The 12,928-nt window shown below is 42.7% G+C and overlaps 1 protein-coding gene across 2 annotated transcripts in view; it reads right to left on the bottom strand.

Annotated features, from left to right (window-relative positions):
• LOC130908576 (sodium channel protein type 4 subunit alpha-like) overlaps nt 1-12,595 on the bottom strand; it is a 123,882-nt gene extending 111,287 nt beyond the window's left edge. For both annotated transcript variants that reach the window (XM_057824145.1, XM_057824144.1), the window contains exon 1: nt 12,303-12,595. The gene's annotated coding sequence lies outside the window, so the exon portion shown is untranslated. The remainder of the gene's footprint in view (nt 1-12,302) is intronic.
• Between the last annotated feature and the right edge of the window lie 333 nt (nt 12,596-12,928).

Below are 12,928 nucleotides of genomic sequence, written 5' to 3'. Positions count from 1 at the left end.
TTTGGGGTCAGCGCGACATTAAGTGCGAGCGGGACGCACTCAATCTCGAGCTGACGCGTTAAAACGCTTTAGCGCCGATGATTTATTTTGATGAGGGGCGGCCATGTCAGGCCGGCCACTTCCTGTCAGGACTCGTCAGGTCGCTCGTCCTTCACGCATGTCACCGTCGCTTGCCACATGAGAAAGGAAAAAAGTCAATACGACGAGTCGGCGGAGGCGCGTGCGATTCCGGCGTTTTCCATCTCGTTACGGGCCCATTCATTGGAACCCGATTCAGGTGAAACCCGTTGTCGTTTTTTCCCTATAGGTCGACCGAAACAAAGGCCTGTGCCTATCTAGAAAAAATAAAATACTGCCGATGATTTTGTAAGCAGATATTCTTTTTGATGATGTAAGGCAATTGAAACACTCATAAATGTACGCGCTTTTTGTAACACTGGCCACAAGGTGGTGTAAATTCTGAAGGAGAGAGTACCTTTTCTCTTAGGCACCGTCTAACAGTTTGCATGATTCTAACACACTTAATATAATCAATCAGGGAATAGTATCGTTTCTTGTATTTACTGTTTGTATTACTCTAACACACCCAAATATAAAATAAATAGCACTTGTGCCATAGTTTAAGGAAAACAAGCAGAATATAGGGCATAAGAGATATATGACGCCTTCTTATCACGGAAGCCCAGCACACGTGTCATACAACTGACTGAGCAAGATTGACACACCAACTCTTGCAATCAGTTCTCCCGGACAGTCCAGAAAAAATGGTGGGACACTCTGTCCCAACACAAGGAAGACCGGAGAACGCCCGATATCCAACTGATAACACGACTGACAAGACTCCAAGGGACCATTTGACGCTGGGAAGGCAAAATCCACAACCCTCGTTGCCCGGACAACAGTAACTCCTGAATCCTCCCGTCCAATCCACAAACAGACAATAATCCTAAACACAACCTTCTTCTGCCCACAGGCCGGCCCGCAAGAGCCTTCAAAAGACAATGTTTAACTAATCGTGGTCATTTTTCTCGAGAACCGTTGGTTGACCTGTGATATGGTGACCTTGGAACGAGTTTGCCTCCCCGCCTGAATGTTTCTTATCGCCTTGCTGTTTTGATCGCTGTCGACCTGAATAAATTGTCAACTTGTTCTCGGTGAGCCTTCTTTAAACCTTCCAAAATGGAGTCAGTACAAAGGGTTCAAACTCAGGTGAACGCGTGGAGTTTGGCCTTCTGGCCGGATTGTTGGTCTCTCGCCGGCCCGGGTCGTTGGCGCTGTGCCAGCGCGAGTCCGATTGTTCGGCTGGCGCAATTCCGGTGGTCTGGCTAGAATGTCAGATTCTTTCAACTCACAATAAACAAACAGTGAACATAACAATACGTATATCGGCCAATCGTGAAACAAATCCACGATATACCTATAGAGCACAGGTTGACTTGACTCCGTTACATTGACTTTGAGAAAAATGCACTTTTTACCACACCATTGACTTTTGTTTGAGCAGATTTGTGAACTCCATTGAAAAGAAACACATATAAAATATATATATATATAATGTTTTGCACAAAGAATAATTTAAGAAAAAAATGTATATAGCTATATATTTTTTTTTAAATAAATGTTTTTTAAGCACTTCAAATGTAATAATTATGAGAAGTTTTTAAAATGTTACTATCCCACAGAATTATTTTCAAACAAGGAAAAAGGACGCCCAATCCAATAAAAGTTAGAAAAAAAAAAAAAAGTTCTTGTTTACCATGGGGCTTTGCTGTGCGGGGATACAGATCTTAGCCCCGCTGAGATTGATTTGGGGACATTCCGGGGACAACATCATGATCATTTCCTGTTGATTTCAGGACATTATGTGGACAGGTACCGTTGATAAATGGATGGGAAATTTGGACGTCCATGGGCGTCAATGGCATCGACTTCCACATGCGTCAATGGAATCGGCGACATTTGGGGGACATGTTCTATTAATATCTGGTCATTTTCAGTTTATTTGGGGACACTGCTTTTCTGCCTTTGAAAATAAATGGGAAATTTGGAGAAAACTGGCCGTCAGTGACATCGACATACATATGCATCAATGGAATCCAAGTACATTGGCATCAATAGCATTGACAAACATGGCCGTCAGTGGCATTAAAGTAAATGTCTCTGGAAATGAATGGGAAATTTGGACGTCCGTGGCCGTCAATGGCATCGACTTCCATATGCATCAGTGGAATCCGGGTACATTGGCATCAATAGAATGGACATACGCAACGGAAAAATTTTTCTGGGTCATTTAAAAATTCCCTACGTCGCACGAAAATTCCTGTCGTTTCGATATTCGAACGGTGCCAATCGGTTCAGGCTGTGCGGCGCACCGAGGAAATGCCATTCAAAAATGAGAATTTTACTATATGAGCCTTTTCTATAGCAAAGCCCCATATAATGAAATGCTTCATTGAGTGAGTCCACTCAAATGCGCTCAAGCTGCTCACTTACACACAATGAGTTGCCACAGCAACTGTTAAACAAGTTGAACGATGTTGATGCATGCGGCGCTTTGAAGTTTTGGCGTACAAGCGTCTCTGGCAAGATCAAACCTTAACTGTCAGTCAATCATCGTTTACTTTAATAAGCAACTCCAGTGCACTGCCTGACCAATAAAAGCACAGGAGCGAGAGTGAGAGACTACGTGATTGGTTCAGGACAGCACAATAAAATACTGCATTTATTTATTTAGTTTAGAAAATAAACCTGCAAAACTGAGGGCGCAAAGTAGCGAGGGATCACTGTAGACTATATTCTGGCTATACCCATTTTTACCAAGGAGACATCACAACAATAATCACATGACCACACCTAAGCTTGCATTCAGAAGCTGCCCGTAAAAAAGTGCAGAGTCAACATGACTTGACAGCACAGATTTAACATAACTTGAGTAATCTTTTCACAGAATAGTCTTACACCCGAGTCACTTTTTGGGATGACTACTTTTACTTGAGTCATATTATTTTCATGTGACGTTACTGTTACTAGAGTACATTTTTGGCAGAAGAAAGATCATCACCCAAACCGTGAAACTAACAGTTATCCTTTTATAACGATCTTAAGAAAAGGCGTCGCAAAGAAAAGGTTTCAAAGGCGAGCGAAGAAAAGCCGCGTGACGGCGAGCCGGTTAAGCGGGACGCGAGGTGACACTTTCCAAAGCGGGTCGGGCCCCGCCGAACGGAGCGGGGCGGCTTTGCTGACTGGGCCGTCCGTCCGTCCGTCCGTCCTTCTTGACGAGTCGGCTTTTAAGAGTCTTTCGCGCTGCGACGGCGTCATTAAAGTGTCGGATTAGGGGAAGAATTCACCCAGTACTGACGCCGCAAAGTGTGTATATTCCATATGATGAGGTTAGCGGAATGACTTCATTTCTTCCTTCTACTGTGAATTGAAAAGACTAGTAGACGTCCAGTCCGTTTGAAGTGGAAGGGTGGTAGCGAATGAATGCAGTCATCCCTCCCACTTCAAAATGGATAGCATCGTTTCTTGTATTTACTGTTTGAATTAGGGGCCGTTTTCATGGTGACTCGACGAGAATACGAAAAATTTCAAATTTGCATTTGCGTCTCCATTCGAACAATGTCGCAATTCGGGATGAAAACGATGTAGTATTCATGCCAGGCCCTAGGGGGCAGTGCAGATTTACAGGGCGACAGAGAATGATGCACTTTGACCCCACCAAGCTCCCTCAGCCCGGAAAAAATATGCCCGCCCACTCGAAGCAATGTCATTTTTCTTTTGTTCAAAAAGGCACAAAAATTGAAACGTTGAACACATTTCATTTAAAAATATTATTAAAACAATAAATTAAAGCTGACATTCCGCCATATTTGCTGTTTTTAATGTTTAGTAGCACTGCTGCGCACGCCCAATGTGATGTGTACGAGTGCTGACGGCAGGAGCCTTTGATATGCACGCCAAGGAAGCCCCCCTCAACCCCCCGCAATCGGATTCTTCCACTTTGGAGGCAGGATTCAGAATTTTTCGTCTTTGCCTTCAGTCTTCGCCGACACCATATGCATGTGAGGAGAGTCCGCTACTCAGTCATTGCGTCTTTGTGTCGCAGAGTCGCCATGTAAACTGCCCCTTACACTAACACACCAAATATAAAATAAATAGGACTTATACCATTGTTTAAGGAAAACAAGCAGAATATATTTGCCATAGGGCATAAGAGATATATGACGCCTTCTTATCACGGAAGCCCAACGTGCGCGTCATGGAACTGACTGAGCACGATTGATGCTGACAAACCCACGTCTGTGCCACCATCTCTCGCAATCTGTTCTCCTGGACAGTCCAGGACAAATGGCGGGACGCTCTGTCCAACACAAGGAACACCAGAGAATGCCCGTTATCCAACTGATAACATGACTGACAAGACGCCAAGAGCGCCTTTGACGGTGAGGTGGCAAAATCCACAACCCTTGTTGCCCGGACAAAAGTAACTCTCGAATCCTCCTGTCCAAGCCACAAACAGACACTAATCCTAAACACACTATTCTTGCTGACCACAGCCCGCCCCGCCCCTGAATGTTTAACTAATCGTGATGATCTTTCTTGGGAACCTTTTGTTGTCGTGTGATAGGGTGACCTTGCCTCCTCGCCTCAGTCTGTTTCGGTTTCGCCTTGCTGTTTGATCGCTGTCGATCTGAATAAATTGTCAACTTGTTTTCGGTGCGCCATCTTTAAACCTTTCAAAATGGAGTCGGTATAAAGGGTTAAAACTAAGGCCTTTTTAGCCGGGATGTTGGCCTCCTGCCGGCCCGGGTCGTTGGAGCTGCACCAGCGCGGGTCCAGCGGTTAGCCTGGCGCGGTTCCGGCCGTCTGGCCAAAGCAGTGGTCTACAATCTATTCCACATTGGGCCGCAGTGGACGCAGGATTTCATTCCAACAAAACAAGACGACACCTTTGCACCAATCTGGTGTCTTACAAGTGTAATCAGTTGATTGCAGTCAGGTGCTCCTTGTTTTAGTAGAAACTTCATTGGTTAAACTGTCGGTACTCCATCGGTTGGAACAAAAACCAGGACCCACAGCGGCCCTTGTTTGGAGACCCCGGGCTAAAGGGTCAGATTCCTTCGACGTCTAGCATCACCAAGAAATCAAAATGAATGTTTCACCATTTTTACGCCCCACAAAAAAATTCAACAAAAAAAAAAAAAAAAGAAGTTTTTTCATACAAAAATCCAACAATTTTGACCCAATGCCGTTTTTATGTTTTTTAAACCAACACTCAGAATTAAGCCATTTTTCACAACAAATAAACTTGACCCCACGAGAAAATCTACCTCATGAAGAAAAAAATCCAACGTTTGGCCCAAAATTTTTTAGCCCCCCCACCCCCAAATTTTTTTAAAAAAATAAATCACCCCTAAAAAAAATCCAGTGCCGTGGATGGAAGCCTGTCAGTTAAATGACCTACCATCATCAGATAAGTGAGGCAAAGAGAACGTCTCTAAACGAGGAATCCACTATCAAAATAGTTGTCATCGAGTGGATTGTACATGTAATATGTGAAGGCTCCAAAGGAAGCCCTGACTGCCGTCGATCGGCGCCAACGGAAAGCTTTACGGGCGCCCCGGTTATAAATCCCGGCTTGCCTCTCAATCATCACACAATCACTGTATTGTGACACACAGGCACCGAGCTTCTACCTGTTCATCAGCGCGCCGTACTCGGGTCCCGAGAGTGGCATCTGTTACTATGGTAACAGCGGAAGCGAAGCGAGCGCCGCGCGCGTGCGCCGGCCCTTTAAACGGTCGGGGTCAGCTTAAGTCGGCCGTATTTGATTCGATGACTTTTTTTTTCCCCCTTGAAATCCACGTGACGTTTAGTGAGTTGATGCGATTCGACGGCCTTATCGTCGTCGGTGGACCCGGTCAAGCTACTTTTAGCCACGTGCTAAACATAAACACCGCCGCCGAGCTAATTGCTAATGTCTACAGATCGACTTGAGTGATGCTTAGGTCACGTGACAACATCTGACACGCCGTGTACACTGTGTGTTCACGTGCGATGGAATCATCCATCACGATGTTGGAAGCAACAATGAAAGACAACTTGACATTTTCATTGGTTTTCCTCACCAATCGAAGCACAAAAGAATGAAGCCCCGCCTTCTAAGTCACCTACACTCACACAAACTGCAAATTACACAGCTACACAAAAAAAAACCGATACATTTAAAACACATGTGCACCCATCCACCTAAGCAAAAACACACATTCATGTGAATAAAAGAAACCATACACAAAAACAACAAACATAGACAGCTACGCTCACACAAACAGACAAAACCATTGAATAAAAATTCTATTTCCATTCCGAAAACATGCAACCACATACAAAAAAACCTAGATATAATACAGTAATAATATAGTACACACTGAAGGGAAGAGTATTTTTTTCTCGTATTTACCGATCGACTGTTTGTATTACTCTGACACACTTAATATAATCAATCAGGCAATAGTATCTTTTCTCGTGTTTACTGTTTGACTGTTTGTATTACTCTAACATACCCAATATAAAATAAATCCAAGACTGTCCAGAACAAATGACGGAACGCCCTGTCACAACACAAGGAATACCGGAGAACGCCCGAAATCCAACTGATAACACGACTGATAAGACTCCAAGAGCCCCTTTGATGCCGAGGTGGCAAAATCCACAACCTCGTTGCCTGGACAACAGTAAATCCTCCCGTCCAATCCACAGACAGACAATAATCCTAAACACAACCTTCTTCCTGCCCGCAGCCCGGCTCGCGACAGCCTTCAAAAGACAATGGTTAAGTAAGCGTTGCCATTTTTTTTCTCAGGAACCTTTTGTTGACTTGTGATATGGTGACCTTGGATCCTCGCCTGGGTCTCTCTGTGCTGTATGATCACTGTCGACTTGAATAAATTGTCAACTTGTGCTTCTAAGCCTTTTTCCAGCTTGGAGTCAGTACAAGGGGTTAACACTAAGGTGAACGCGCAGCCTTTTCGCCGGGTTGCGGGAGTCTCGCCGGCCCGGGTCGCTGGAGCTGCGCCAGCGTGACTCCGGCGTTTCGGCTGGCGAGATTCGGGCAGTCTGGCTAAGAGGTCAGATTTCTTCAACATTTAAGCACTCATGTACACACATAACCAACCACAAAACACTCAATTGAACACGCACACAAGTATACCAATCAATGACTTACACAGACATCAACAATCCCAGAGTCCACCACGACAACAAGTTTTAGCATTACGTCATTTTTGTCACTCTTAACTCATTGGCTGCCATGACAGCGACGGACGTCCAATCCCTTTGTACCGGGGTGGGCCAACGCGTGCCAGCCCTTCCCATTCCAAAGGGACCGCGCGTCCGTCGCCGTCAGCGAAACGCGATCCTTTCCTCCCGGTCAGAGCGGATTGGACGTCCATCCCCGTCGGTCAAAACGTCGCTCAGCTGCTCCGCTTTTGATCGTCGAATGCAAAGGCGAAGCCGGCAGCTGTTCTCGGGTTTCATAATTCAACGCGCACGCGCGCAAAAAAAGCCGAGGGCGCTTCCTCGTCCGTCTAACGACGACCTGTGTCGGTGAAAAGGTCAGGCCTGCCGTCGCGCGCCTGGACCACCAGTCGCGGTCGCCTCGTGTTGACAAGCGCCACAATGTTGGCGCGGCGGTCGCCGAGCCGGGACACGACCTTACGCGCTCAAGGTCGCGGTCTGACCCCCCGACATTGCCCGCTGTCATCACAAATAAAAAAGTGAAATACAACAGCAAGGGACTTTTAAATGATAACCAAGCATATTTTGGACACAAGGCCATCCAAAAAAAGTGACAAATGGGTCAGGGGCTAAAAAGGTGAGATGGGTGTGGAGGAAATATGTTCAACTGGGGCTGTCCCAAACGGCTAATTTCCTCCCGATTAGTCAGCCGACTATTTTTACGATTAGTCGACAAATCTCACCCCAAACCCCCCCCTCACCCCACTTTTTACTAATTTAGCAATGAAATTTTTGATGACGCTTATGAATTCACAAAAAAACATTTTGAAACACTTACATTTTTTATTAAAGTACAAATAAACACGTAAATAACAATAAATCAAAAATAAACACTGATAGCATTAACTAGTGCAAAAGAATGGAATGTAAACAGATTCAGAACACTGACTTTGCCTTTCCAACATGATTCAAAACTATTCTTGAAGAAATAGCATTAGTATTATAGTATACTACTAAATCTAATAGTAGTATGATCATTAATCATTGCCAGTCAGATTTTTCATAAAAGCTGTGATTTTAAAGCTATTCTTAGTATAAAAATCCTTGAATTCTGAAGTATGTGGTATGCGGGAACTCCAGATATTCTTATTTACATGGCGAACGTGACTTGCTTTTATGTTTTTTAAATGTTCACCGGAAGTACGTTCGCTAAACCCCTAACCGCAAGCTTTACACTCCGCAAAAAAAGCGCTTTTCGTCATTGCATGTGGTGTCAATAATAGATTTTTTTTTCCTTTTTTGTTTTTATTTTAAATATATATATTAATATATAAAATATATATATTATATACAATATATATATATTTTATATAGGGCTGCAGCTATCGATTATTTAAGTAGTCGATTAATCGATGAACTAGTTATTCGAATAATCGAGTAATCGGATAAGGAACATGAAAATTAAAATACCCGAGCTGAGCCTCAAACGTTATAAAAAAAATAAATAAATAAGGATTTATGTACAGTAAAAGAACAATTGGCTAACTTACACAGCAAAAGTCTGCTAGCTTAAATGCTGTAAGACGCTAACTTTTTTTTTTTTTTTTTTAACGCAATGCTCTTGACAAATGGTTCGGACACATATTGCCACAGAAAATGGCTGAATATACTGTACCTGTAAACTAAATTACGAATGCATTAGAAAACATTAGCTCAAACAAAAACTTCGCTTATGTTGGTCTTAACATTGACCAGCTGGATTCAGCCACGTGAAGTGAGGCAGACTAAAGGACAGTGTAGCCACCCAAATCAATAAAACTCAATGCAAACACTTTCAAAATAAACCATAAAACCCTACTTTAATTAAACGAATACTCGAGGCAGCAAAATTCAATTCGAATCTTTTTTTCTAATCGAATACTCGAGTTAATCGATTAATCGTTGCAGCACTAATTTTATATATCTAATATATATATACACTTACATAATATATACAAGTATATATTCTATATATATATATTTATATAAAAAGAACAGATCCCGTTCTTGTCTTTGTTTTGTTCATTATAATAATGTTTGTTTCATCATGAAAATTCTGGTTAGGTCAAAGGCAAGTCTATGCTGAATCCACCACTACTATTTTTGGCCTACACATGTTCAAAAACCCATGTGAATATACATTTTTAAAATTATATATATATATATATATTATCGGTTATCGTATCGGTATCGGCCTTGAGGAGCAGGAAGTTATCAATATCGGTATCGGTTACAAAAAAGCACTCCTATTTTTCATGTTTGAAGTGTCACCCTTTAACCGCAAGTTTGCATTTTGGAGAAGATTGCCAATGTTTTATAGCAGGCTAAATTAGGTTGTTTTTCCCAATTAGCCTTAATGTGGCAATGCTAACGTTTACAGTGTTGAATATAGATGTGTTTCCTTATTTTGTACGTCTGAACTTTAATTCTACGCGTGTTGATGACCAAAAAACATCTGTGAAAGGAACTGGAGTCTCAAATGCTATCAGCACGCACCAATGCATGCACACGCGTGCAGCGAAAAAAATGCAGCTGTGAAAATGACCGCCCTCATTTTAATTTACCGTGCGATAAATGGACTCATTGCATATCGCGACAGGCTTAGCAACCTTAATAAAACATGTTATTAGTTAGTTAGATTAACTCACGATCTGCTAGCTTGTAATTATCTCTTGTCATCTCCCAAAATTACAACTTGGTGACGGCGCTTCAGGTGTTCATTCACGGCCGACGTGCAGCCAAGCTTGGCGTTGAAGAGACGGGACACAACGGTGTACCCTCCTTTGTTTCGTAGAAATAAGTCAATGTTTTGGCCACTCTGGCGCACTTTTTTGTCTTTGTGCCGCTTTCCTTGCTTGCATACCAAAAAAATCTCCCGCACTCCTCACAGATTTTCTCCTTGGATCTACACAGTTCAGGTAGGTCGCTCTTTTTGACTTCAAAACGGCGAATTTCGCCAAAAGGTGAGTCATTTTTATGCCTGCTAATGAGTTTTCGTTTCTCAGCTGCTTTGTCCCCGCCCACTAAGAAAAAAACTGAAGATGATGTCACACCCAGAATGAGTTCCAGATTCCTGCTAGCACACTGTCCGTAGTTGCCGTCAACATGTGGTAGCTAGCTCACGTGGCGCTAGAAAGCCAACCATTAAGCAGAATTGCTGAAATGAGAGGACGTTCCCTGATGCAGTGGAATAATGAGGTAATTGTATTCAAAAAACATGAAAAAAGCAGCCAGATTTGAGTGCCAAAATCATTTTCTACATGAAATATGACATTCTTGAAACACCTTTTTTGAATGTCGGTTCTGCTCACTCAGTGTTGCGTTGGCACCTTGTTGTTTTTTTGGCCAACCAATGCAGAAAGATGAAAAATGAAAGAAAGGGAAAAACCACGACGACTAAGACAAAGGGCCGGGCCGTTCATCAGTTTGATCGATTTTCCGTCGGGACAATTTTTGTAATCCCGCCGTGGAAAGATGGCTGACGCGGCTACAAACAGTCGGGAGCTAATTAACTCCAGCAAAGTCAGCGTGGACGGACGGCTTTTTTTTTTTTTTTTTTACTTTTGCAACCGCCGTTTGGAGAAAAACAAACAAATAAAAAACTTAACTGCTCAATTAACAAATATACATAAAGCATTGCAGGAATACATAAGTACATAAAACTGAATATAGAAAATCTAATTGAAAAATACTGCTTATAATTAGCAAATCCTAAAAGAAAAATAAAATTGTAGATATACAGTATATGAAATATTGAGGAACAAATGTTATCTTTATCAACTCCTTGGCTGCCATCTACGGCACTAGACGCCCAATCTTTTAGCAGCAGGAGAGCTGCAAGCCAATGACACCCTCCCGCTTCAGACGGAGTGGACGTCTACTAGCAATGGACACATTTCAATTGCCGGCAGAAGGATGATTGGACAATTGGACGTCTTTCATCGTCAAATGTCACTGAAAGAGTTCAAAAATGACATTTCATTTTGGCCTTTTTCTTTGGAATGTAGTATCGAAAATGCTATCAAGTATTAGTAGCAGTTGGAAATTTACTATCTTGACAACAGTCATAGAAAGTGCAATAATAAGGCAATCATTATTTAAAAAAATAACTATTTAATATTCTATGTATACATTTTCTTCATCTTTCCGTGTTTATATATATATTTTTTAATTTAGCATCGGTAAAGTTTTTTGAGTGCTGATACAGAGTTGAAAATGTTATTATCTTGACAACAGTAGTAGAAAGTGTCATCTACAGTCAATGATTAGGGCTGACACTAACATCTATCAGTAAATTAGTCTGTGATGAATCCATAAATTTGGTTGGGGGAGAAAAAAACAACACATTGGACATGATGTCAAATTGATAGTTCCGAAAACATATGCCTAAATGGATGACGATCGAATTGACATTTGTCAGGAATTGGGCTTGGTAAAAACAAAAAAACATATACACGTTTAAAAGAAACACACAAAAAAGACAATTCAGTTGATTTTCCAAAGTAAAAGCAGGTGCTCGCACACGTCTTATTTTGAAAGCTTTCGGGCAGGATGACAAGAGTCTGAGATTTACCGTCTAATATTTTCAAACGGACCGTTTTAAACAATCGTCAAGCTACTGATAGACAGATTCATACGATCGTTTTGTTAGTTGCCATTTGCTTTTACAGCGCTTACATCATGTTGGATGAGCGCAACTCATGATTGAATTATTTTCATGTTAATCGGGTTGCGTGTTGACAAATAAAGCGAAATATAACATGATGACTTCGGAAGGAAGGGGAAAAGTCGCGGTGCGTAAAGAACGATGCTAAAAACGCGAGTTGTCATCTCATGTTAATGAATGGAAAGAAAGAAAGAGTGCGTGCGTGCGTGCGTGCGTGCGTTCGGCCAGGTCGCATAGGAACACAGGAAACGCGTGCGGGCCCCCCAGGAGGCAAAGTGGTCCCCGTGCACGGCGGCCTCTCAAATGCCGACTTTCAATCAAACGCCAGAAAACAAACAAACTCGGCAAAAGTTCTACTCACGTGTCAAAAGTCTGCACGTCGTCGTCTTCACATCGCGCCGCGCGCGCACGCGTCGTCATTTCCAGCCACGGGCGACGAGATGACAAGTGTCCACGGACAAGCCTCTATTTAAAAAAATAAAATAAAATAAATAAAAATGAAAAAGTCCTGGTCCGCGCGCGCGAGCGCGGGCGGGCGCCAGCTGTTGCTCTCGTGCACGCGCCAGGCAAGAAAAGGGCGAAAAGCCAGGAAAAAGACGAGAGGAGTGCACGACAAGTTGTTCGGAGGTCCGCGCGCGCGCGTGCTGTACTCTCAATGGGCCGCCAGCCCGAATCAACACCGACACCGACATCCACCCAGGACGCTTGATTGCCCCTGAACGCCACACGGAGAGAGAGAACGAGAGGGGGGCAGGTATCGCGAGGTTACGCGGTTCGTGCGCGTGACGTCAAATCAAACATTAGAATTAGAACTTCTATCGCCATAATAATAATAACAATAATAATAATATAAACGCCCTCTCAAAGTTCAAATAAATTGGACGTCTACTGCCGTCAATAGCAGGGAAAGAGTTATGGAGTGAGTACATCGATCCACATTGTTGGTTCATCAGCCATTCAACATAAAATGAATTTTGTAGATTTGAT

Source organism: Corythoichthys intestinalis, chromosome 20 (genome assembly GCF_030265065.1).
Source record: "Corythoichthys intestinalis isolate RoL2023-P3 chromosome 20, ASM3026506v1, whole genome shotgun sequence".
In the NCBI taxonomy this organism is placed as follows: domain Eukaryota; kingdom Metazoa; phylum Chordata; class Actinopteri; order Syngnathiformes; family Syngnathidae; genus Corythoichthys; species Corythoichthys intestinalis.
This window is presented reverse-complemented; position numbering and strand designations above follow the sequence as displayed.